Raw genomic sequence first — 26,290 nt, forward strand, 5'->3', positions numbered from 1 at the left:
GCATTATCACCATTCTCATCGCGCGTACTTCGTGTTCACGAACAGCGTGCTACCATCATATAGGTGAATAAAACTTTCTGTACATTCATATTCATATATTATTTGGTTTGCTGTCACTACTATGCACTATGTAACTGGATGCATGGGTAAGGCCGCTTCTCGTGCTTTCGGTTAAGCGGTTCTTGCTCTGCGACTTCAATTAGTTGGGATAACATCAATTACTAGCACTTACCCAAGCACTTCAATGGTCTATTTGCAGTTTCTTTCTTACTCACAACAAAAATTCACATCTATCTCGCGTGTCCTGTCTTGCATTATCATCAATCTCATCGCGCGTACTTCGAGTTCACGAACTGCCTGCTACCATAATAGAGGTGAATAAAACTTTCTGTACATTCATATTCATCTATTATTTGGTTTGCTGTCTGTACTATGCACTATGTAACTAGATGCATGTGTAAGGCCGCTTCTCGTGCTTTCAGTTAAGCGGTTCTTGCGCTGGACTTCTATTAGTTGGGATAACATCATTTACTAGCACTTACCCAAGCACTTCAATGGTCTATTTGGAGTTTCTTTCTCACAACAAAAATTGACATCTATCTCGAGTGTCCTGCCTTGCATTATCACCATTCTCATCGCGCGTACTTCGATTTCACGAACAGCGTGCTACCATCATAGAGGTAAATAAAACTTTCTGTACATTCATATTCATATATTATTTGGTTTGCTGTTTGTACTATGCACTATGTTTGTAATTGGATGCATGGGTAAGGCCGCTTCTCGTGCTTTCGGTTAAGCGGTTCTTGCGCTGTGACTTCTATTAGTTGGGATAACATCATTTACTAGCACTTACCCAAGCACTTCAATGGTCTATTTGGAGTTTCTTTCTTACTCACAACAAAAATTGCCATCTATCTCGCGTGTCCTGCCTTGCATTATCACCATTCTCATCACGCGTACTTCGATTTTACGAACAGCGTGCTACCATCACAGAGGTGAATAAAACTTCCTGTACATTCTTATTCATATATTATTTGGTTTGCTGTCTGTACTATGCACTATGTTTGTAACTGGATGCATAGGTAAGGCCGCTTCTCGTGCTTTCGGTTAAGCGGTTCTTGCGCTGTGACTTCTATTAGTTGGGATAACATCATTTACTAGCACGTACCCAAGCACTTTAATGGTCTATGTGGAGTTTCTTTCTTACTCACAACAAAAATTGACATCTATCTCGCGTGTCCTCCCTTGCATTATCACCAGTCTCATCACGCGTACTTCGAGTTCACGAACAGCGTGCTACCATCATAGAGGTGAATAAAACTTTCTGTACATTCATATGCATATATTATTTGGTTTGCTGTCTGTACTATGCACTATGTTTGTAACTGGATGCATGGGTAAGGCCGCTTCTCGTGCTTTCGGTTAAGCGGTTCTTGCGCTGTGACTTCTATTAGTTGGGATAACATCATTTACTAGCACGTACCCAAGCACTTCAATGGTCTATGTGGAGTTTCTTTCTTACTCACAACAAAAATTGACGTCTATCTCGCGTGTCCTGCCTTGCATTATAAACATTCTCATCGCGCGTACTTCGAGTTCACGAACAGCGCACTACAATAATAGAGGTGAATAAAACTTTCTGTACATTATTTCACATATTATTTGGTTTGCTGTCTGTACTATGCACTATGTTTTTAACTGGATGCATGGGTAAGGCCGCTTCTCGTGCTTTCGGTTAAGCGGTTCTTGCGCTGTGACTTTTATTAGTTGGGATAACATCATTTACTAGCGCTTACTCAAGCACTTCAATGGTCTATTTGGAGTTTCTTTCTTACTCACAACAAAAATTGACATCTATCTCGCGTGTCCTGCCTTGCATTATCACCATTCTCATCGCGCGTACTTCAAGTTCACGAACAGCGTGCTACCATCATAGAGGTGAATAAAACTTTCTGTACATTCATATTCATATATTTTATTTGGTTTGCTGTCTGTACTGTGCACTTTGTGAGTGGATGCATGGGTAAGGCCGCTTCTCGTGCTTTCGGTTAAGCGGTTCTTGCGCTGTGACTTCTATTAGTTGGGATAACATCATTTACTAGCACTAACCCAACACTTCAATGGTCTATTTGGAGTTTCTTTCTTACTCACATCAAAAATTGACATCTATCTCGCGTGTCCTGCCTTGCATTATCACCAATCTCATCGCGCGTACTTCGAGTTCACGAACAGCCTGCTACCATACTCCAGGTGAATAAAACTTTCTGTACATTCATATTCATATATTATTTGGTTTGCTGTCTGTACTATGCACTATGTAACTGGATGCATGGGAAAGGCACCTTCTTGTGCTTTCGGTTAAGCGGTTCTTGCGCTGTGACTTCTATTAGTTGGGATAACATCATTTACTAGCACGTACCCAAGCACTTCAATGGTCTATGTGGAGTTTCTTTCTTACTCACAACAAAAAATGACATCTATCTCGCGTGTCCTGCCTTGCATTATCACCATTCTCATCGCGCGTACTTCGAGTTCACGAACAGCGTGCTACCATAATAGAGGTGAATAAAACTTTCTGTACATTCATATTCATATATTATTTGGTTTGCTGTCTGTACTATGCACTATGTTTGTAACTGGATGCATGGGTAAGGCCGCTTCTCGTGCTTTCGGTTAAGCGGTTCTTGCGCTGTGACTTTTATTAGTTGGGATAACATCATTTACTAGCGCTTACTCAAGCACTTCAATGGTCTATTTGGAGTTTCTTTCTTACTCACAACAAAAATTGACATCTATCTCGCGTGTCCTGCCTTGCATTATCACCATTCTCATCGCGCGTACTTCGAGTTCACGAACAGCGTGCTACCATCATAGAGGTGAATAAAACATTCTGAACATTCATATTCATATATTATTTGGTTTGCTGTCTGTACTATGCACTATGTTTGTAACTGGATGCATGGGTAAGGCCGCTTCTCGTGTTTTCGGTTAAGCGGTTCTTGCGCTGTGACTTCTATTAGTTGGGATAACATCAGTTACTAGCGCTTACTCAAGCACTTCAATGATCTATTTGGAGTTTCTTTCTTACTCACAACAAAAATTGACATCTATCTTGCGTGTCCTGCCATGCATTATCACCATTCTTATCGCGCGTACTTCGTGTTCACGAACAGCGTGCTACCATCATATAGGTGAATAAAACTTTCTGTACATTCATATTCATATATTATTTGGTTTGCTGTCACTACTATGCACTATGTAACTGGATGCATGGGTAAGGCCGCTTCTCGTGCTTTCGGTTAAGCGGTTCTTGCTCTGCGACTTCAATTAGCTGGGATAACATCAATTACTAGCACTTACCCAAGCACTTCAATGGTCTATTTGCAGTTTCTTTCTTACTCACAACAAAAATTCACATCTATCTCGCGTGTCCTGTCTTGCATTATCATCAATCTCATCGCGCGTACTTCGAGTTCACGAACTGCCTGCTACCATAATAGAGGTGAATAAAACTTTCTGTACATTCATATTCATCTATTATTTGGTTTGCTGTCTGTACTATGCACTATGTAACTAGATGCATGTGTAAGGCCGCTTCTCGTGCTTTCAGTTAAGCGGTTCTTGCGCTGTGACTTCTATTAGTTGGGATAACATCATTTACTAGCACTTACCCAAGCACTTCAATGGTCTATTTGGAGTTTCTTTCTTACTCACAACAAAAATTGCCATCTATCTCGCGTGTCCTGCCTTGCATTATCACCATTCTCATCACGCGTACTTCGATTTTACGAACAGCGTGCTACCATCACAGAGGTGAATAAAACTTCCTGTACATTCTTATTCATATATTATTTGGTTTGCTGTCTGTACTATGCACTATGTTTGTAACTGGATGCATAGGTAAGGCCGCTTCTCGTGCTTTCGGTTAAGCGGTTCATGCGCTGTGACTTCTATTAGTTGGGATAACATCATTTACTAGCACGTACCCAAGCACTTTAATGGTCTATGTGGAGTTTCTTTCTTACTCACAACAAAAATTGACATCTATCTCGCGTGTCCTCCCTTGCATTATCACCAGTCTCATCACGCGTACTTCGAGTTCACGAACAGCGTGCTACCATCATAGAGGTGAATAAAACTTTCTGTACATTCATATGCATATATTATTTGGTTTGCTGTCTGTACTATGCACTATGTTTGTAACTGGATGCATGGGTAAGGCCGCTTCTCGTGCTTTCGGTTAAGCGGTTCTTGCGCTGTGACTTCTATTAGTTGGGATAACATCATTTACTAGCACGTACCCAAGCACTTCAATGGTCTATGTGGAGTTTCTTTCTTACTCACAACAAAAATTGACGTCTATCTCGCGTGTCCTGCCTTGCATTATAAACATTCTCATCGCGCGTACTTCGAGTTCACGAACAGCGCACTACAATAATAGAGGTGAATAAAACTTTCTGTACATTCATATTCACATATTATTTGGTTTGCTGTCTGTACTATGCACTATGTTTGTAACTGGATGCATGGGTAAGGCCGCTTCTCGTGCTTTCGGTTAAGCGGTTCTTGCGCTGTGACTTTTATTAGTTGGGATAACATCATTTACTAGCGCTTACTCAAGCACTTCAATGGTCTATTTGGAGTTTCTTTCTTACTCACATCGAAAATTGACATCTATCTCGCGTGTCCTGCCTTGCATTATCACCAATCTCATCGCGCGTACTTCGAGTTCACGAACAGCCTGCTACCATAATCCAGGTGAATAAAACTTTCTGTACATTCATATTCATATATTATTTGGTTTGCTGTCTGTACTATGCACTATGTAACTGGATGCATGGGAAAGGCACCTTCTTGTGCTTTCGGTTAAGCGGTTCTTGCGCTGTGACTTCTATTAGTTGGGATAACATCATTTACTAGCACGTACCCAAGCACTTCAATGGTCTATGTGGAGTTTCTTTCTTACTCACAACAAAAAATGACATCTATCTCGCGTGTCCTGCCTTGCATTATCACCATTCTCATCGCGCGTACTTCGAGTTCACGAACAGCGTGCTACCATAATAGAGGTGAATAAAACTTTCTGCACATTCATATTCATATATTATTTGGTTTGCTGTCTGTACTATGCACTATGTTTGTAACTGGATGCATGGGTAAGGCCGCTTCTCGTGCTTTCGGTTAAGCGGTTCTTGCGCTGTGACTTCTATTAGTTGGGATAACGTCATTTACTAGCGCTTACTCAAGCACTTCAATGGTCTATTTGGAGTTTCTTTCTTACTCACAACAAAAATTGACATCTATCTTGCGTGTCCTGCCATGCATTATCACCATTCTCATCGCGCGTACTTCGTGTTCACGAACAGCGTGCTACCATCATATAGGTGAATAAAACTTTCTGTACATTCATATTCATATATTATTTGGTTTGCTGTCACTACTATGCACTATGTAACTGGATGCATGGGTAAGGCCGCTTCTCGTGCTTTCGGTTAAGCGGTTCTTGCTCTGCGACTTCAATTAGCTGGGATAACATCAATTACTAGCACTTACCCAAGCACTTCAATGGTCTATTTGCAGTTTCTTTCTTACTCACAACAAAAATTCACATCTATCTCGCGTGTCCTGTCTTGCATTATCATCAATCTCATCGCGCGTACTTCGAGTTCACGAACTGCCTGCTACCATAATAGAGGTGAATAAAACTTTCTGTACATTCATATTCATCTATTATTTGGTTTGCTGTCTGTACTATGCACTATGTAACTAGATGCATGTGTAAGGCCGCTTCTCGTGCTTTCAGTTAAGCGGTTCTTGCGCTGTGACTTCTATTAGTTGGGATAACATCATTTACTAGCACTTACCCAAGCACTTCAATGGTCTATTTGGAGTTTCTTTCTTACTCACAACAAAAATTGCCATCTATCTCGCGTGTCCTGCCTTGCATTATCACCATTCTCATCACGCGTACTTCGATTTTACGAACAGCGTGCTACCATCACAGAGGTGAATAAAACTTCCTGTACATTCTTATTCATATATTATTTGGTTTGCTGTCTGTACTATGCACTATGTTTGTAACTGGATGCATAGGTAAGGCCGCTTCTCGTGCTTTCGGTTAAGCGGTTCATGCGCTGTGACTTCTATTAGTTGGGATAACATCATTTACTAGCACGTACCCAAGCACTTTAATGGTCTATGTGGAGTTTCTTTCTTACTCACAACAAAAATTGACATCTATCTCGCGTGTCCTCCCTTGCATTATCACCAGTCTCATCACGCGTACTTCGAGTTCACGAACAGCGTGCTACCATCATAGAGGTGAATAAAACTTTCTGTACATTCATATGCATATATTATTTGGTTTGCTGTCTGTACTATGCACTATGTTTGTAACTGGATGCATGGGTAAGGCCGCTTCTCGTGCTTTCGGTTAAGCGGTTCTTGCGCTGTGACTTCTATTAGTTGGGATAACATCATTTACTAGCACGTACCCAAGCACTTCAATGGTCTATGTGGAGTTTCTTTCTTACTCACAACAAAAATTGACGTCTATCTCGCGTGTCCTGCCTTGCATTATAAACATTCTCATCGCGCGTACTTCGAGTTCACGAACAGCGCACTACAATAATAGAGGTGAATAAAACTTTCTGTACATTCATATTCACATATTATTTGGTTTGCTGTCTGTACTATGCACTATGTTTGTAACTGGATGCATGGGTAAGGCCGCTTCTCGTGCTTTCGGTTAAGCGGTTCTTGCGCTGTGACTTTTATTAGTTGGGATAACATCATTTACTAGCGCTTACTCAAGCACTTCAATGGTCTATTTGGAGTTTCTTTCTTACTCACATCGAAAATTGACATCTATCTCGCGTGTCCTGCCTTGCATTATCACCAATCTCATCGCGCGTACTTCGAGTTCACGAACAGCCTGCTACCATAATCCAGGTGAATAAAACTTTCTGTACATTCATATTCATATATTATTTGGTTTGCTGTCTGTACTATGCACTATGTAACTGGATGCATGGGAAAGGCACCTTCTTGTGCTTTCGGTTAAGCGGTTCTTGCGCTGTGACTTCTATTAGTTGGGATAACATCATTTACTAGCACGTACCCAAGCACTTCAATGGTCTATGTGGAGTTTCTTTCTTACTCACAACAAAAAATGACATCTATCTCGCGTGTCCTGCCTTGCATTATCACCATTCTCATCGCGCGTACTTCGAGTTCACGAACAGCGTGCTACCATAATAGAGGTGAATAAAACTTTCTGCACATTCATATTCATATATTATTTGGTTTGCTGTCTGTACTATGCACTATGTTTGTAACTGGATGCATGGGTAAGGCCGCTTCTCGTGCTTTCGGTTAAGCGGTTCTTGCGCTGTGACTTCTATTAGTTGGGATAACGTCATTTACTAGCGCTTACTCAAGCACTTCAATGGTCTATTTGGAGTTTCTTTCTTACTCACAACAAAAATTGACATCTATCTTGCGTGTCCTGCCATGCATTATCACCATTCTCATCGCGCGTACTTCGTGTTCACGAACAGCGTGCTACCATCATATAGGTGAATAAAACTTTCTGTACATTCATATTCATATATTATTTGGTTTGCTGTCACTACTATGCACTATGTAACTGAATGCATGGGTAAGGCCGCTTCTCGTGCTTTCGGTTAAGCGGTTCTTGCTCTGCGACTTCAATTAGTTGGGATAACATCAATTACTAGCACTTACCCAAGCACTTCAATGGTCTACGTGGAGTTTCTTTCTTACTCACAACAAAAATTGACATCTATCTCGCGTGTCCTGTCTTGCATTATCATCAATCTCATCGCGCGTACTTCGAGTTCACGAACTGCCTGCTACCATAATAGAGGTGAATAAAATTTTCTGTACATTCATATTCATATATTATTTGATTTGCTGTCTGTACTATGCACTATGTAACTAGATGCATGTGTAAGGCCGCTTCTCGTGCTTTCAGTTAAGCGGTTCTTGCGCTGTGACTTCTATTAGTTGGGATAACATCATTTACTAGCACTTACCCAAGCACTTCAATGGTCTATTTGGAGTTTCTTTCTTTCTCACAACAAAAATTGACATCTATCTCGCGTGTCCTGCCTTGCATTATCACCATTCTCATCGCGCGTACTTCGATTTCACGAACAGCGTGCTACCAACATAGAGGTAAATAAAACTTTCTGTACATTCATATTCATATATTATTTGGTTTGCTGTTTGTACTATGCACTATGTTTGTAATTGGATGCATGAGTAAGGCCGCTTCTCGTGCTTTCCGTTAAGCGGTTCTTGCGCTGTGACTTCTATTAGTTGGGATAACATCATTTACTAGCACTTACCCAAGCACTTCAATGGTCTATTTGGAGTTTCTTTCTTACTCACAACAAAAATTGCCATCTATCTCGCGTGTCCTGCCTTGCATTATCACCATTCTCATCTCGAGTACTTCGATTTTACGAACAGCGTGCTACCATCACAGAGGTGAATAAAACTTCCTGTACATTCTTATTCATATATTATTTGGTTTGCTGTCTGTACTATGCACTATGTTTGTAACTGGATGCATAGGTAAGGCCGCTTCTCGTGCTTTCGGTTAAGCGGTTCTTGCGCTGTGACTTCTATTAGTTGGGATAACGTCATTTACTAGCACGTACCCAAGCACTTTAATGGTCTATGTGGAGTTTCTTTCTTACTCACAACAAAAATTGACATCTATCTCGCGTGTCCTCCCTTGCATTATCACCAGTCTCATCACGCGTACTTCGAGTTCACGAACAGCGTGCTACCATCATAGAGGTGAATAAAAGTTTCTGTACATTCATATGCATATATTATTTGGTTTGCTGTCTGTACTATGCACTATGTTTGTAACTGGATGCATGGGTAAGGCCACTTCTCGTGCTTTCGGTTAAGCGGTTCTTGCGCTGTGACTTCTATTAGTTGGGATAACATCATTTACTAGCACGTATCCAAGCACTTCAATGGTCTATGTGGAGTTTCTTTCTTACTCACAACAAAAAGTGACGTCTATCTCGCGTGTCCTGCCTTGCATTATCACCATTCTCATCGCGCGTACTTCGAGTTCACGAACAGCGTGCTACAATGATAGAGGTGAATAAAACTTTCTGTACATTCATATTCACATATCATTTGGTTTGCTGTCTGTACTATGCACTATGTTTGTAACTGGATGCATGGGTAAGGCCGCTTCTCGTGCTTTCGGTTAAGCGGTTCTTGCGCTGTGACTTTTATTAGTTGGGATAACATCATTTACTAGCGCCTACTCAAGCACTTCAATGGTCTATTTGGAGTTTCTTTCTTACTCACAACAAAAATTGACATCTATCTCGCGTGTCCTGCCTTGCATTATCACCATTCTCATCGCGCGTACTTCAAGTTCACGAACAGCGTGCTACCATCATAGAGGTGAATAAAACTTTCTGTACATTCATATTCATATATTTTATTTGGTTTGCTGTCTGTACTGTGCACTTTGTGAGTGGATGCATGGGTAAGGCCGCTTCTCGTGCTTTCGGTTAAGCGGTTCTTGCGCTGTGACTTCTATTAGTTGGGATAACATCATTTACTAGCACTTACCCAACATTTCAATGGTCTATTTGGAGTTTCTTTCTTACTCACATCAAAAATTGACATCTATCTCGCGTGTCCTGCCTTGCATTATCACCAATCTCATCGCGCGTACTTCGAGTTCACGAACAGCCTGCTACCATAATCCAGGTGAATAAAACTTTCTGTACATTCATATTCATATATTATTTGGTTTGCTGTCTGTACTATGCACTATGTAACTGGATGCATGGGAAAGGCCGCTTCTTGTGCTTTCGGTTAAGCGGTTCTTGCGCTGTGACTTCTATTAGTTGGGATAACATCATTTACTAGCACGTACCCAAGCACTTCAATGGTCTATGTGGAGTTTCTTTCTTACTCACAACAAAAAATGACATCTATCTCGCGTGTCCTGCCTTGCATTATCACCATTCTCATCGCGCGTACTTCGAGTTCACGAACAGCGTGCTACCATAATAGAGGTGAATAAAACTTTCTGTACATTCATATTCATATATTATTTGGTTTGCTGTCTGTACTATGCACTATGTTTGTAACTGGATGCATGGGTAAGGCCGCTTCTCGTGCTTTCGGTTAAGCGGTTCTTGCGCTGTGACTTCTATTAGTTGGGATAACGTCATTTACTAGCGCTTACTCAAGCACTTCAATGGTCTATTTGGGGTTTCTTTCTTACTCACAACAAAAATTGACATCTATCTTGCGTGTCCTGCCATGCATTATCACCATTCTCATCGCGCGTACTTCGTGTTCACGAACAGCGTGCTACCATCATATAGGTGAATAAAACTTTCTGTACATTCATATTCATATATTATTTGGTTTGCTGTCACTACTATGCACTATGTAACTGGATGCATGGGTAAGGCCGCTTCTCGTGCTTTCGGTTAAGCGGTTCTTGCTCTGCGACTTCAATTAGTTTGGATAACATCAATTACTAGCACTTACCCAAGCACTTCAATGGTCTATTTGCAGTTTCTTTCTTACTCACAACAAAAATTGACATCTATCTCGCGTGTCCTGTCTTGCATTATCATCAATCTCATCGCGCGTACTTCGAGTTCACGAACTGCCTGATACCATAAGAGAGGTGAATAAAATTTTCTGTACGTTCATATTCATATATTATTTGATTTGCTGTCTGTACTATGCACTATGTAACTAGATGCATGTGTAAGGCCGCTTCTCTTGCTTTCAGTTAAGCGGTTCTTGCGCTGTGACTTCTATTAGTTGGGATAACATCATTTACTAGCACTTACTCAAGCACTTCAATGGTCTATTTGGAGTTTCTTTCTTTCTCACAACAAAAATTGACATCTATCTCGCGTGTCCTGCCTTGCATTATCACCATTCTCATCGCGCGTACTTCGATTTCACGAACAGCGTGCTACCATCATAGAGGTAAATAAAACTTTCTGTACATTCATATTCATATATTATTTGGTTTGCTGTTTGTACTATGCACTATGTTTGTAATTGGATGCATGGGTAAGGCCGCTTCTCGTGCGTTCGGTTAAGCGGTTCTTGCGCTGTGACTTCTATTAGTTGGGATAACATCATTTACTAGCACTTACCCAAGCACTTCAATGGTCTATTTGGAGTTTCTTTCTTACTCACAACGAAAATTGCCATCTATCTCGCGTGTCCTGCCTTGCATTATCACCATTCTCATCCCGCGTACTTCGAGTTAACGAACGGCGTGCTACCATCATAGAGGTGAACAAAACTTTCTGTACATTGATATTCATATATTATTTGGTTTGCTGTCTGTACTATGCACTATGTTTGTAACTGGATGCATGGGTAAGGCCGCTTCTCGTGCTTTCGGTTAAGCGGTTCTTGCGCTGTGACTTCTATTAGTTGGGATAACGTCATTTACTAGCGCTTACTGAAGCACTTCAATGGTCTATTTGGAGTTTCTTTCTTACTCACAACAAAAATTGACATCTATCTTGCGTGTTCTGCCATGCATTATCACCATTCTCATCGCGCGTACTTCGTGTTCACGAACAGCGTGCTACCATCATATAGGTGAATAAAACTTTCTGTACATTCATATTCATATATTATTTGGTTTGCTGTCACTACTATGCACTATGTAACTGGATGCATGGGTAAGGCCGCTTCTCGTGCTTTCGGTTAAGCGGTTCTTGCTCTGCGACTTCAATTAGTTGGGATAACATCAATTACTAGCACTTACCCAAGCACTTCAATGGTCTATGTGGAGTTTCTTTCTTACTCACAACAAAAATTGACATCTATCTAGCGTGTCCTGTCTTGCATTATCATCAATCTCATCGCGCGTACTTCGAGTTCACGAACTGCCTGCTACCATAATAGAGGTGAATAAAATTTTCTGTACATTCATATTCATATATTATTTGATTTGCTGTCTGTACTATGCACTATGTAACTAGATGCATGTGTAAGGCCGCTTCTCGTGCTTTCAGTTAAGCGGTTCTTGCGCTGTGACTTCTATTAGTTGGGATAACATCATTTACTAGCACTTACCCAAGCACTTCAATGATCTATTTGGAGTTTCTTTCTTTCTCACAACAAAAATTGACATCTATCTCGCGTGTCCTGCCTTGCATTATCACCATTCTCATCGCGCGTACTTCGATTTCACGAACAGCGTGCTACCAACATAGAGGTAAATAAAACTTTCTGTACATTCATATTCATATATTATTTGGTTTGCTGTTTGTACTATGCACTATGTTTGTAATTGGATGCATGGGTAAGGCCGCTTCTCGTGCTTTCGGTTAAGCGGTTCTTGCGCTGTGACTTCTATTAGTTGGGATAACATCATTTACTAACACTTACCCAAGCACTTCAATGGTCTATTTGGAGTTTCTTTCTTACTCACAACAAAAATTGCCATCTATCTCGCGTGTCCTGCCTTGCATTATCACCATTCTCATCTCGCGTACTTCGATTTTACGAACAGCGTGCTACCATCACAGAGGTGAATAAAACTTCCTGTACATTCTTATTCATATATTATTTGGTTTGCTGTCTGTACTATGCACTATGTTTGTAACTGGATGCATAGGTAAGGCCGCTTCTCGTGCTTTCGGTTAAGCGGTTCTTGCGCTGTGACTTCTATTAGTTGGGATAACGTCATTTACTAGCTCGTACCCAAGCACTTTAATGGTCTATGTGGAGTTTCTTTCTTACTCACAACAAAAATTGACATCTATCTCGCGTGTCCTCCCTTGCATTATCACCAGTCTCATCACGCGTACTTCGAGTTCACGAACAGCGTGCTACCATCATAGAGGTGAATAAAAGTTTCTGTACATTCATATGCATATATTATTTGGTTTGCTGTCTGTACTATGCACTATGTTTGTAACTGGATGCATAGGTAAGGCCACTTCTCGTGCTTTCGGTTAAGCGGTTCTTGCGCTGTGACTTCTATTAGTTGGGATAACATCATTTACTAGCACGTACCCAAGCACTTCAATGGTCTATTTGGAGTTTCTTTCTTACTCACAACAAAAATTGACATCTATCTTGCGTGTCCTGCCATGCATTATCACCATTCTCATCGCGCGTACTTCGTGTTCACGAACAGCGTGCTACCATCATATAGGTGAATAAAACTTTCTGTACATTCATATTCATATATTATTTGGTTTGCTGTCACTACTATGCACTATGTAACTGGATGCATGGGTAAGGCCGCTTCTCGTGCTTTCGGTTAAGCGGTTCTTGCTCTGCGACTTCAATTAGTTTGGATAACATCAATTACTAGCACTTACCCAAGCACTTCAATGGTCTATTTGCAGTTTCTTTCTTACTCACAACAAAAATTGACATCTATCTCGCGTGTCCTGTCTTGCATTATCATCAATCTCATCGCGCGTACTTCGAGTTCACGAACTGCCTGATACCATAAGAGAGGTGAATAAAATTTTCTGTACGTTCATATTCATATATTATTTGATTTGCTGTCTGTACTATGCACTATGTAACTAGATGCATGTGTAAGGCCGCTTCTCTTGCTTTCAGTTAAGCGGTTCTTGCGCTGTGACTTCTATTAGTTGGGATAACATCATTTACTAGCACTTACTCAAGCACTTCAATGGTCTATTTGGAGTTTCTTTCTTTCTCACAACAAAAATTGACATCTATCTCGCGTGTCCTGCCTTGCATTATCACCATTCTCATCGCGCGTACTTCGATTTCACGAACAGCGTGCTACCATCATAGAGGTAAATAAAACTTTCTGTACATTCATATTCATATATTATTTGGTTTGCTGTTTGTACTATGCACTATGTTTGTAATTGGATGCATGGGTAAGGCCGCTTCTCGTGCGTTCGGTTAAGCGGTTCTTGCGCTGTGACTTCTATTAGTTGGGATAACATCATTTACTAGCACTTACCCAAGCACTTCAATGGTCTATTTGGAGTTTCTTTCTTACTCACAACGAAAATTGCCATCTATCTCGCGTGTCCTGCCTTGCATTATCACCATTCTCATCCCGCGTACTTCGAGTTAACGAACGGCGTGCTACCATCATAGAGGTGAACAAAACTTTCTGTACATTGATATTCATATATTATTTGGTTTGCTGTCTGTACTATGCACTATGTTTGTAACTGGATGCATGGGTAAGGCCGCTTCTCGTGCTTTCGGTTAAGCGGTTCTTGCGCTGTGACTTCTATTAGTTGGGATAACGTCATTTACTAGCGCTTACTGAAGCACTTCAATGGTCTATTTGGAGTTTCTTTCTTACTCACAACAAAAATTGACATCTATCTTGCGTGTTCTGCCATGCATTATCACCATTCTCATCGCGCGTACTTCGTGTTCACGAACAGCGTGCTACCATCATATAGGTGAATAAAACTTTCTGTACATTCATATTCATATATTATTTGGTTTGCTGTCACTACTATGCACTATGTAACTGGATGCATGGGTAAGGCCGCTTCTCGTGCTTTCGGTTAAGCGGTTCTTGCTCTGCGACTTCAATTAGTTGGGATAACATCAATTACTAGCACTTACCCAAGCACTTCAATGGTCTATGTGGAGTTTCTTTCTTACTCACAACAAAAATTGACATCTATCTAGCGTGTCCTGTCTTGCATTATCATCAATCTCATCGCGCGTACTTCGAGTTCACGAACTGCCTGCTACCATAATAGAGGTGAATAAAATTTTCTGTACATTCATATTCATATATTATTTGATTTGCTGTCTGTACTATGCACTATGTAACTAGATGCATGTGTAAGGCCGCTTCTCGTGCTTTCAGTTAAGCGGTTCTTGCGCTGTGACTTCTATTAGTTGGGATAACATCATTTACTAGCACTTACCCAAGCACTTCAATGATCTATTTGGAGTTTCTTTCTTTCTCACAACAAAAATTGACATCTATCTCGCGTGTCCTGCCTTGCATTATCACCATTCTCATCGCGCGTACTTCGATTTCACGAACAGCGTGCTACCAACATAGAGGTAAATAAAACTTTCTGTACATTCATATTCATATATTATTTGGTTTGCTGTTTGTACTATGCACTATGTTTGTAATTGGATGCATGGGTAAGGCCGCTTCTCGTGCTTTCGGTTAAGCGGTTCTTGCGCTGTGACTTCTATTAGTTGGGATAACATCATTTACTAACACTTACCCAAGCACTTCAATGGTCTATTTGGAGTTTCTTTCTTACTCACAACAAAAATTGCCATCTATCTCGCGTGTCCTGCCTTGCATTATCACCATTCTCATCTCGCGTACTTCGATTTTACGAACAGCGTGCTACCATCACAGAGGTGAATAAAACTTCCTGTACATTCTTATTCATATATTATTTGGTTTGCTGTCTGTACTATGCACTATGTTTGTAACTGGATGCATAGGTAAGGCCGCTTCTCGTGCTTTCGGTTAAGCGGTTCTTGCGCTGTGACTTCTATTAGTTGGGATAACGTCATTTACTAGCTCGTACCCAAGCACTTTAATGGTCTATGTGGAGTTTCTTTCTTACTCACAACAAAAATTGACATCTATCTCGCGTGTCCTCCCTTGCATTATCACCAGTCTCATCACGCGTACTTCGAGTTCACGAACAGCGTGCTACCATCATAGAGGTGAATAAAAGTTTCTGTACATTCATATGCATATATTATTTGGTTTGCTGTCTGTACTATGCACTATGTTTGTAACTGGATGCATAGGTAAGGCCACTTCTCGTGCTTTCGGTTAAGCGGTTCTTGCGCTGTGACTTCTATTAGTTGGGATAACATCATTTACTAGCACGTACCCAAGCACTTCAATGGTCTATTTGGAGTTTCTTTCTTACTCACAACAAAAATTGACATCTATCTTGCGTGTCCTGCCATGCATTATCACCATTCTCATCGCGCGTACTTCGTGTTCACGAACAGCGTGCTACCATCATATAGGTGAATAAAACTTTCTGTACATTCATATTCATATATTATTTGGTTTGCTGTCACTACTATGCGCTATGTAACTGGATGCATGGGTAAGGCCGCTTCTCGTGCTTTCGGTTAAGCGGTTCTTGCTCTGCGACTTCAATTAGTTGGGATAACATCAATTACTAGCACTTACCCAAGCACTTCAATGGTCTATGTGGAGTTTCTTTCTTACTCACAACAAAAATTGACATCTATCTCGCGTGTCCTGTCTTGCATTATCATCAATCTCATCGCGCGTACTTCGAGTTCACGAACTGCCTGCTACCATAATAGAGGTGAATAAAATTTTCTGTACATTCATATTCATATATTATTTGATTTGCTGTCTGTACTATGCACTATGTAACTAGATGCATGTGTAAGGCCGCTTCTCGTGCTTTCAGATAAGCGGTTCTTGCGCTGTGACTTCTATTAGTTGGGATAACATCATTTACTAGCACTTACCCAAGCACTTCAATGGTCTATTTGGAGTTTCTTTCTTTCTCACAACAAAAACTGACATCTATCTCGCGTGTCCTGCCTTGCATTATCACCAATCTCATCGCGCGTACTTCGAGTTCACGAACAGCCTGCTACCATAATCCAGGTGAATAAAACTTTCTGTACATTCATATTCATATATTATTTGGTTTGCTGTCTGTACTATGCACTATGTAACTGGATGCATGGGAAAGGCCGCTTCTTGTGCTTTCGGTTAAGCGGTTCTTGCGCTGTGACTTCTATTAGTTGGGATAACATCATTTACTAGCACGTACCCAAGCACTTCAATGGTCTATGTGGAGTTTCTTTCTTACTCACAACAAAAAATGACATCTATCTCGCGTGTCCTGCCTTGCATTATCACCATTCTCATCGCGCGTACTTCGAGTTCACGAACAGCGTGCTACCATAATAGAGGTGAATAAAACTTTCTGTACATTCATATTCATATATTATTTGGTTTGCTGTCTGTACTATGCACTATGTTTGTAACTGGATGCATGGGTAAGGCCGCTTCTCGTGCTTTCGGTTAAGCGGTTCTTGCGCTGTGACTTCTATTAGTTGGGATAACGTCATTTACTAGCGCTTACTCAAGCACTTCAATGGTCTATTTGGGGTTTCTTTCTTACTCACAACAAAAATTGACATCTATCTTGCGTGTCCTGCCATGCATTATCACCATTCTCATCGCGCGTACTTCGTGTTCACGAACAGCGTGCTACCATCATATAGGTGAATAAAACTTTCTGTACATTCATATTCATATATTACTTGGTTTGCTGTCACTACTATGCACTATGTAACTGGATGCATGGGTAAGGCCGCTTCTCGTGCTTTCGGTTAAGCGGTTCTTGCTCTGCGACTTCAATTAGTTTGGATAACATCAATTACTAGCACTTACCCAAGCACTTCAATGGTCTATTTGCAGTTTCTTTCTTACTCACAACAAAAATTGACATCTATCTCGCGTGTCCTGTCTTGCATTATCATCAATCTCATCGCGCGTACTTCGAGTTCACGAACTGCCTGATACCATAAGAGAGGTGAATAAAATTTTCTGTACGTTCATATTCATATATTATTTGATTTGCTGTCTGTACTATGCACTATGTAACTAGATGCATGTGTAAGGCCGCTTCTCGTGCTTTCAGTTAAGCGGTTCTTGCGCTGTGACTTCTATTAGTTGGGATAACATCATTTACTAGCACTTACCCAAGCACTTCAATGGTCTATTTGGAGTTTCTTTCTTTCTCACAACAAAAATTGACATCTATCTCGCGTGTCCTGCCTTGCATTATCACCATTCTCATCGCGCGTACTTCGAGTTAACGAACGGCGTGCTACCATCATAGAGGTGAACAAAACTTTCTGTACATTGATATTCATATATTATTTGGTTTGCTGTCTGTACTATGCACTATGTTTGTAACTGGATGCATGGGTAAGGCCGCTTCTCGTGCTTTCGGTTAAGCGGTTCTTGCGCTGTGACTTCTATTAGTTGGGATAACGTCATTTACTAGCGCTTACTCAAGCACTTCAATGGTCTATTTGGAGTTTCTTTCTTACTCACAACAAAAATTGACATCTATCTTGCGTGTCCTGCCATGCATTATCACCATTCTCATCGCGCGTACTTCGTGTTCACGAACAGCGTGCTACCATCATATAGGTGAATAAAACTTTCTGTACATTCATATTCATATATTATTTGGTTTGCTGTCACTACTATGCACTATGTAACTGGATGCATGGGTAAGGCCGCTTCTCGTGCTTTCGGTTAAGCGGTTCTTGCTCTGTGACTTCAATTAGTTGGGATAACATCAATTACTAGCACTTACCCAAGCACTTCAATGGTCTATGTGGAGTTTCTTTCTTACTCACAACAAAAATTGACATCTATCTCGCGTGTCCTGTCTTGCATTGTCATCAATCTCATCGCGCGTACTTCGAGTTCACGAACTGCCTGCTACCATAATAGAGGTGAATAAAATTTTCTGTACATTCATATTCATATATTATTTGATTTGCTGTCTGTACTATGCACTATGTAACTAGATGCATGTGTAAGGCCGCTTCTCGTGCTTTCAGTTAAGCGGTTCTTGCGCTGTGACTTCTATTAGTTGGGATAACATCATTTACTAGCACTTACCCAAGCACTTCAATGGTCTATTTGGAGTTTCTTTCTTTCTCACAACAAAAATTGACATCTATCTCGCGTGTCCTGCCTTGCATTATCACCATTCTCATCGCGCGTACTTCGATTTCACGAACAGCGTGCTACCAACATAGAGGTAAATAAAACTTTCTGTACATTCATATTCATATAATATTTGGTTTGCTGTTTGTACTATGCACTATGTTTGTAATTGGATGCATGGGTAAGGCCGCTTCTCGTGCTTTCGGTTAAGCGGTTCTTGCGCTGTGACTTCTATTAGTTGGGATAACATCATTTACTAGCACTTACCCAAGCACTTCAATGGTCTATTTGGAGTTTCTTTCTTACTCACAACAAAAATTGCCATCTATCTCGCGTGTCCTGCCTTGCATTATCACCATTCTCATCTCGCGTACTTCGATTTTACGAACAGCGTGCTACCATCACAGAGGTGAATAAAACTTCCTGTACATTCTTATTCATATATTATTTGGTTTGCTGTCTGTACTATGCACTATGTTTGTAACTGGATGCATAGGTAAGGCCGCTTCTCGTGCTTTCGGTTAAGCGGTTCTTGCGCTGTGACTTCTATTAGTTGGGATAACGTCATTTACTAGCACGTACCCAAGCACTTTAATGGTCTATGTGGAGTTTCTTTCTTACTCACAACAAAAATTGACATCTATCTCGCGTGTCCTCCCTTGCATTATCACCAGTCTCATCACGCGTACTTCGAGTTCACGAACAGCGTGCTACCATCATAGAGGTGAATAAAAGTTTCTGTACATTCATATGCATATATTATTTGGTTTGCTGTCTGTACTATGCACTATGTTTGTAACTGGATGCATGGGTAAGGCCACTTCTCGTGCTTTCGGTTAAGCGGTTCTTGCGCTGTGACTTCTATTAGTTGGGATAACATCATTTACTAGCACGTACCCAAGCACTTCAATGGTCTATTTGGAGTTTCTTTCTTACTCACAACAAAAATTGACATCTATCTTGCGTGTCCTGCCATGCATTATCACCATTCTCATCGCGCGTACTTCGTGTTCACGAACAGCGTGCTACCATCATATAGGTGAATAAAACTTTCTGTACATTCATATTCATATATTATTTGGTTTGCTGTCACTACTATGCGCTATGTAACTGGATGCATGGGTAAGGCCGCTTCTCGTGCTTTCGGTTAAGCGGTTCTTGCTCTGCGACTTCAATTAGTTGGGATAACATCAATTACTAGCACTTACCCAAGCACTTCAATGGTCTATGTGGAGTTTCTTTCTTACTCACAACAAAAATTGACATCTATCTCGCGTGTCCTGTCTTGCATTATCATCAATCTCATCGCGCGTACTTCGAGTTCACGAACTGCCTGCTACCATAATAGAGGTGAATAAAATTTTCTGTACATTCATATTCATATATTATTTGATTTGCTGTCTGTACTATGCACTATGTAACTAGATGCATGTGTAAGGCTGCTTCTCGTGCTTTCAGATAAGGGTTCTTGCGCTGTGACTTCTATTAGTTGGGATAACATCATTCACTAGCACTTACCCAAGCACTTCAATGGTCTATTTGGAGTTTCTTTCTTTCTCACAACAAAAACTGACATCTATCTCGCGTGTCCTGCCTTGCATTATCACCATTCTCATCGCGCGTACTTCGATTTCACGAACAGCGTGCCACCAACATAGAGGTAAATAAAACTTTCTGTACATTCATATTCATATATTATTTGGTTTGCTGTTTGTACTATGCACTATGTTTGTAATTGGATGCATGGGTAAGGCCGCTTCTCGTGCTTTCGGTTAAGCGGTTCTTGCGCTGTGACTTCTATTAGTTGGGATAACATCATTTACTAGCACTTACCCAAGCACTTCAATGGTCTATTTGGAGTTTCCTTCTTACTCACAACAAAAATTGCCATCTATCTCGCGTGTCCTGCCTTGCATTATCACCATTCTCATCTCGCGTACTTCGATTTTACGAACAGCGTGCTACCATCACAGAGGTGAATAAAACTTCCTGTACATTCTTATTCATATATTATTTGGTTTGCTGTCTGTACTATGCACTATGTTTGTAACTGGATGCATAGGTAAGGCCGCTTCTCGTGCTTTCGGTTAAGCGGTTCTTGCGCTGTGACTTCTATTAGTTGGGATAACGTCATTTACTAGCACGTACCCAAGCACTTTAATGGTCTATGTGGAGTTTCTTTCTTACTCACAACAAAAATTGACATCTATCTCGCGTGTCCTCCCTTGCATTATCACCAGTCTCATCACGCGTACTTCGAGTTCACGAACAGCGTGCTACCATCATAGAGGTGAATAAAAGTTTCTGTACATTCATATGCATATATTATTTGGTTTGCTGTCTGTACTATGCACTATGTTTGTAACTGGATGCATGGGTAAGGCCACTTCTCGTGCTTTCGGTTAAGCGGTTCTTGCGCTGTGACTTCTATTAGTTGGGATAACATCATTTACTAGCACGTACCCAAGCACTTCAATGGTCTATTTGGAGTTTCTTTCTTACTCACAACAAAAATTGACATCTATCTTGCGTGTCCTGCCATGCATTATCACCATTCTCATCGCGCGTACTTCGTGTTCACGAACAGCGTGCTACCATCATATAGGTGAATAAAACTTTCTGTACATTCATATTCATATATTATTTGGTTTGCTGTCACTACTATGCACTATGTAACTGGATGCATGGGTAAGGCCGCTTCTCGTGCTTTCGGTTAAGCGGTTCTTGCTCTGCGACTTCAATTAGTTGGGATAACATCAATTACTAGCACTTACCCAAGCACTTCAATGGTCTATGTGGAGTTTCTTTCTTACTCACAACAAAAATTGACATCTATCTCGCGTGTCCTGTCTTGCATTATCATCAATCTCATCGCGCGTACTTCGAGTTCACGAACTGCCTGCTACCATAATAGAGGTGAATAAAATTTTCTGTACATTCATATTCATATATTATTTGATTTGCTGTCTGTACTATGCACTATGTAACTAGATGCATGTGTAAGGCCGCTTCTCGTGCTTTCAGTTAAGCGGTTCTTGCGCTGTGACTTCTATTAGTTGGGATAACATCATTTACTAGCACTTACCCAAGCACTTCAATGGTCTATTTGGAGTTTCTTTCTTTCTCACAACAAAAATTGACATCTATCTCGCGTGTCCTGCCTTGCATTATCACCATTCTCGTCGCGCGTACTTCGATTTCACGAACAGCGTGCTACCAACATAGAGGTAAATAAAACTTTCTGTACATTCATATTCATATATTATTTGGTTTGCTGTTTGTACTATGCACTATGTTTGTAATTGGATGCATGGGTAAGGCCGCTTCTCGTGCTTTCGGTTAAGCGGTTCTTGCGCTGTGACTTCTATTAGTTGGGATAACATCATTTACTAGCACTTACCATAGCACTTCAATGGTCTATTTCGAGTTTCTTTCTTACTCACAACAAAAATTGCCATCTATCTCGCGTGTCCTGCCTTGCATTATCACCATTCTCATCTCGCGTACTTCGATTTTACGAACAGCGTGCTACCATCACAGAGGTGAATAAAACTTCCTGTACATTCTTATTCATATATTATTTGGTTTGCTGTCTGTACTATGCACTATGTTTGTAACTGGATGCATAGGTAAGGCCGCTTCTCGTGCTTTCGGTTAAGCGGTTCTTGCGCTGTGACTTCTATTAGTTGGGATAACGTCATTTACTAGCACGTACCCAAGCACTTTAATGGTCTATGTGGAGTTTCTTTCTTACTCACAACAAAAATTGACATCTATCTCGCGTGTCCTCCCTTGCATTATCACCAGTCTAATCACGCGTACTTCGAGTTCACGAACAGCGTGCTACCATCATAGAGGTGAATAAAAGTTTCTGTACATTCATATGCATATATTATTTGGTTTGCTGTCTGTACTATGCACTATGTTTGTAACTGGATGCATGGGTAAGGCCACTTCTCGTGCTTTCGGTTAAGCGGTTCTTGCGCTGTGACTTCTATTAGTTGGGATAACATCATTTACTAGCACGTACCCAAGCACTTCAATGGTCTATGTGGAGTTTCTTTCTTACTCACAACAAAAAGTGACGTCTATCTCGCGTGTCCTGCCTTGCATTATCACCATTCTCATCGCGCGTACTTCGAGTTCACGAACAGCGTGCTACAATAATAGAGGTGAATAAAACTTTCTGTACATTCATATTCACATATTATTTGGTTTGCTGTCTGTACTATGCACTATGTTTGTAACTGGATGCATGGGTAAGGCCGCTTCTCGTGCTTTCGGTTAAGTGGTTCTTGCGCTGTGACTTTTATTAGTTGGGATAACATCATTTACTAGCGCTTACTCAAGCACTTCAATGGTCTATTTGGAGTTTCTTTCTTACTCACAACAAAAATTGACATCTATCTCGCGTGTCCTGCCTTGCATTATCACCATTCTCATCGCGCGTACTTCAAGTTCACGAACAGCGTGCTACCATCATAGAGGTGAATAAAACTTTCTGTACATTCATATTCATATATTTTATTTGGTTTGCTGTCTGTACTGTGCACTTTGTGAGTGGACGCATGGGTAAGGCCGCTTCTCGTGCTTTCGGTTAAGCGGTTCTTGCGCTGTGACTTCTATTAGTTGGGATAACATCATTTACTAGCACTTACCCAACACTTCAATGGTCTATTTGGAGTTTCTTTCTTACTCACATCAAAAATTGACATCTATCTCGCGTGTCCTGCCTTGCATTATCACCAATGTCATCGCGCGTACTTCGAGTTCACGAACAGCCTGCTACCATAATCCAGGTGAATAAAACTTTCTGTACATTCATATTCATATATTATTTGGTTTGCTGTCTGTACTATGCACTATGTAACTGGATGCATGGGAAAGGCCGCTTCTTGTGCTTTCGGTTAAGCGGTTCTTGCGCTGTGACTTCTATTAGTTGGGATAACATCATTTACTAGCACGTACCCAAGCACTTCAATGGTCTATGTGGAGTTTCTTTCTTACTCACAACAAAAAATGACATCTATCTCGCGTGTCCTGCCTTGCATTATCACCATTCTCATCGCGCGTACTTCGAGTTCACGAACAGCGTGCTACCATAATAGAGGTGAATAAAACTTTCTGTACATTCATATTCATATATTATTTGGTTTGCTGTCTGTACTATGCACTATGTTTGTAACTGGATGCATGGGTAAGGCCGCTTCTCGTGCTTTCGGTTAAGCGGTTCTTGCGCTGTGACTTCTATTAGTTGGGATAACGTCATTTACTAGCGCTTACTCAAGCACTTCAATGGTCTATTTGGGGTTTCTTTCTTACTCACAATAAAAATTGACATCTATCTTGCGTGTCCTGCCATGCATTATCACCATTCTCATCGCGCGTACTTCGTGTTCACGAACAGCGTGCTACCATCATATAGGTGAATAAAACTTTCTGTACATTCATATTCATATATTATTTGGTTTGCTGTCACTACTATGCACTATGTAACTGGATGCATGGGTAAGGCCGCTTCTCGTGCTTTCGGTTAAGCGGTTCTTGCTCTGCGACTTCAATTAGTTGGGATAACACCAAGTACTAGCACTTACCCAAGCACTTCAATGGTCTATTTGCAGATTCTTTCTTACTCACAACAAAAATTGACATCTATCTCGCGTGTCCTGTCTTGCATTATCATCAATCTCATCGCGCGTACTTCGAGTTCACGAACTGCCTGATACCATAAGAGAGGTGAATAAAATTTTCTGTACGTTCATATTCATATATTATTTGATTTGCTGTCTGTACTATGCACTATGTAACTAGATGCATGTGTAAGGCCGCTTCTCGTGCTTTCAGTTAAGCGGTTCTTGCGCTGTGACTTCTATTAGTTTGGATAACATCATTTACTAGCACTTACCCAAGCACTTCAATGGTCTATTTGGAGTTTCTTTCTTTCTCACAACAAAAATTGACATCTATCTCGCGTGTCCTGTCTTGCATTATCACCATTCTCATCGCGCGTACTTCGATTTCACGAACAGCGTGCTACCATCATAGAGGTAAATAAAACTTTCTGTACATTCATATTCATATATTATTTGGTTTGCTGTTTGTACTATGCACTATGTTTGTAATTGGATGCATGGGTAAGGCCGCTTCTCGTGCTTTTGGTTAAGCGGTTCTTGCGCTGTGACTTCTATTAGTTGGGATAACATCATTTACTAGCACTTACCCAAGCACTTCAATGGTCTATTTGGAGTTTCTTTCTTACTCACAACAAAAATTGCCATCTATCTCGCGTGTCCTGCCTTGCATTATCACCATTCTCATCCCGCGTACTTCGAGTTAACGAACGGCGTGCTGCCATCATAGAGGTGAACAAAACTTTCTGTACATTCATATTCATATATTATTTGGTTTGCTGTCTGTACTATGCACTATGTTTGTAACTGGATGCATGGGTAAGGCCGCTTCTCGTGCTTTCGGTTAAGCGGTTCTTGCGCTGTGACTTCTATTAGTTGGGATAACATCATTTACTAGCACGTACCCAAGCACTTTAATGGTCTACGTGGAGTTTCTTTCTTACTCACAACAAAAACTGACATCTATCTTGCGTGTCCTGCCATGCATTATCACCATTCTCATCGCGCGTACTTCGAGTTCACGAACAGCGTGCTACCATCGTAGAGGTGAATAAAACTTTCTGTACACTCATATTCATATAATATTTGGTTTGCTGTCTGTACTATGCACTATGTTTGTAACTGGATGCTTGAGTAAGGCCGCTTCTCGTGCTTTCGGTTAAGCGGTTCTTGCGCTGTGAGTTCTATTAGTTGGGATAACATCATTTACTAGCACTTACCCAAGCACTTCAATGGTCTATGTGGAGTTTCTTTCTTACTCACAACAAAAATTGACATCTATCTTGCGTGTCCTGCCATGCATTATCACCATTCTCATCGCGCGTACTTCGAGTTCACGAACAGCGTGCTACCATCGTAGAGGTGAATAAAACTTCCTGTACATTCTTATTCATATATTATTTGGTTTTCTGTTTGTACTATGCACTATGTTTGTAACTGGATGCATGAGTAAGGCCGCTTCTCGTGCTTTGGGTTAAGCGGTTCTTGCGCTGTGACTTCTCTTAGTTGGGATAACATCATTTACTAGCACGTACCCAAGCATTTTAATGGTCTATGTGGAGTTTCTTACTCACAACAAAAATTGACATCTATCTCGCGTGTCCTCCCTTGCATTATAGCCATTCTCATCGCGCGTACTTCGAGTTCACGAACAGCGTGCTACCATCATAGAGGTGAATAAAACTTTTTGTACATTCATATTCATATATTATTTGGTTTTCTGTCTGTACTATGCACTATGTTTGTAACTGGATGCATAAGTAAGGCCGCTTCTCGTGCTTTGGGTTAAGCGGTTCTTGCGCTGTGACTTCTCTTAGTTCGGATAACATCATTTACTAGCACGTACCCAGGCATTTCAATGGTCTATGTGGAGTTTCTTTCTTACTCACAACAAAAATTGACATCTATCTCG

This window comes from Rhipicephalus microplus, unplaced genomic scaffold (assembly GCF_043290135.1).
Source record: "Rhipicephalus microplus isolate Deutch F79 unplaced genomic scaffold, USDA_Rmic scaffold_13, whole genome shotgun sequence".
Lineage (NCBI taxonomy): Eukaryota > Metazoa > Arthropoda > Arachnida > Ixodida > Ixodidae > Rhipicephalus > Rhipicephalus microplus.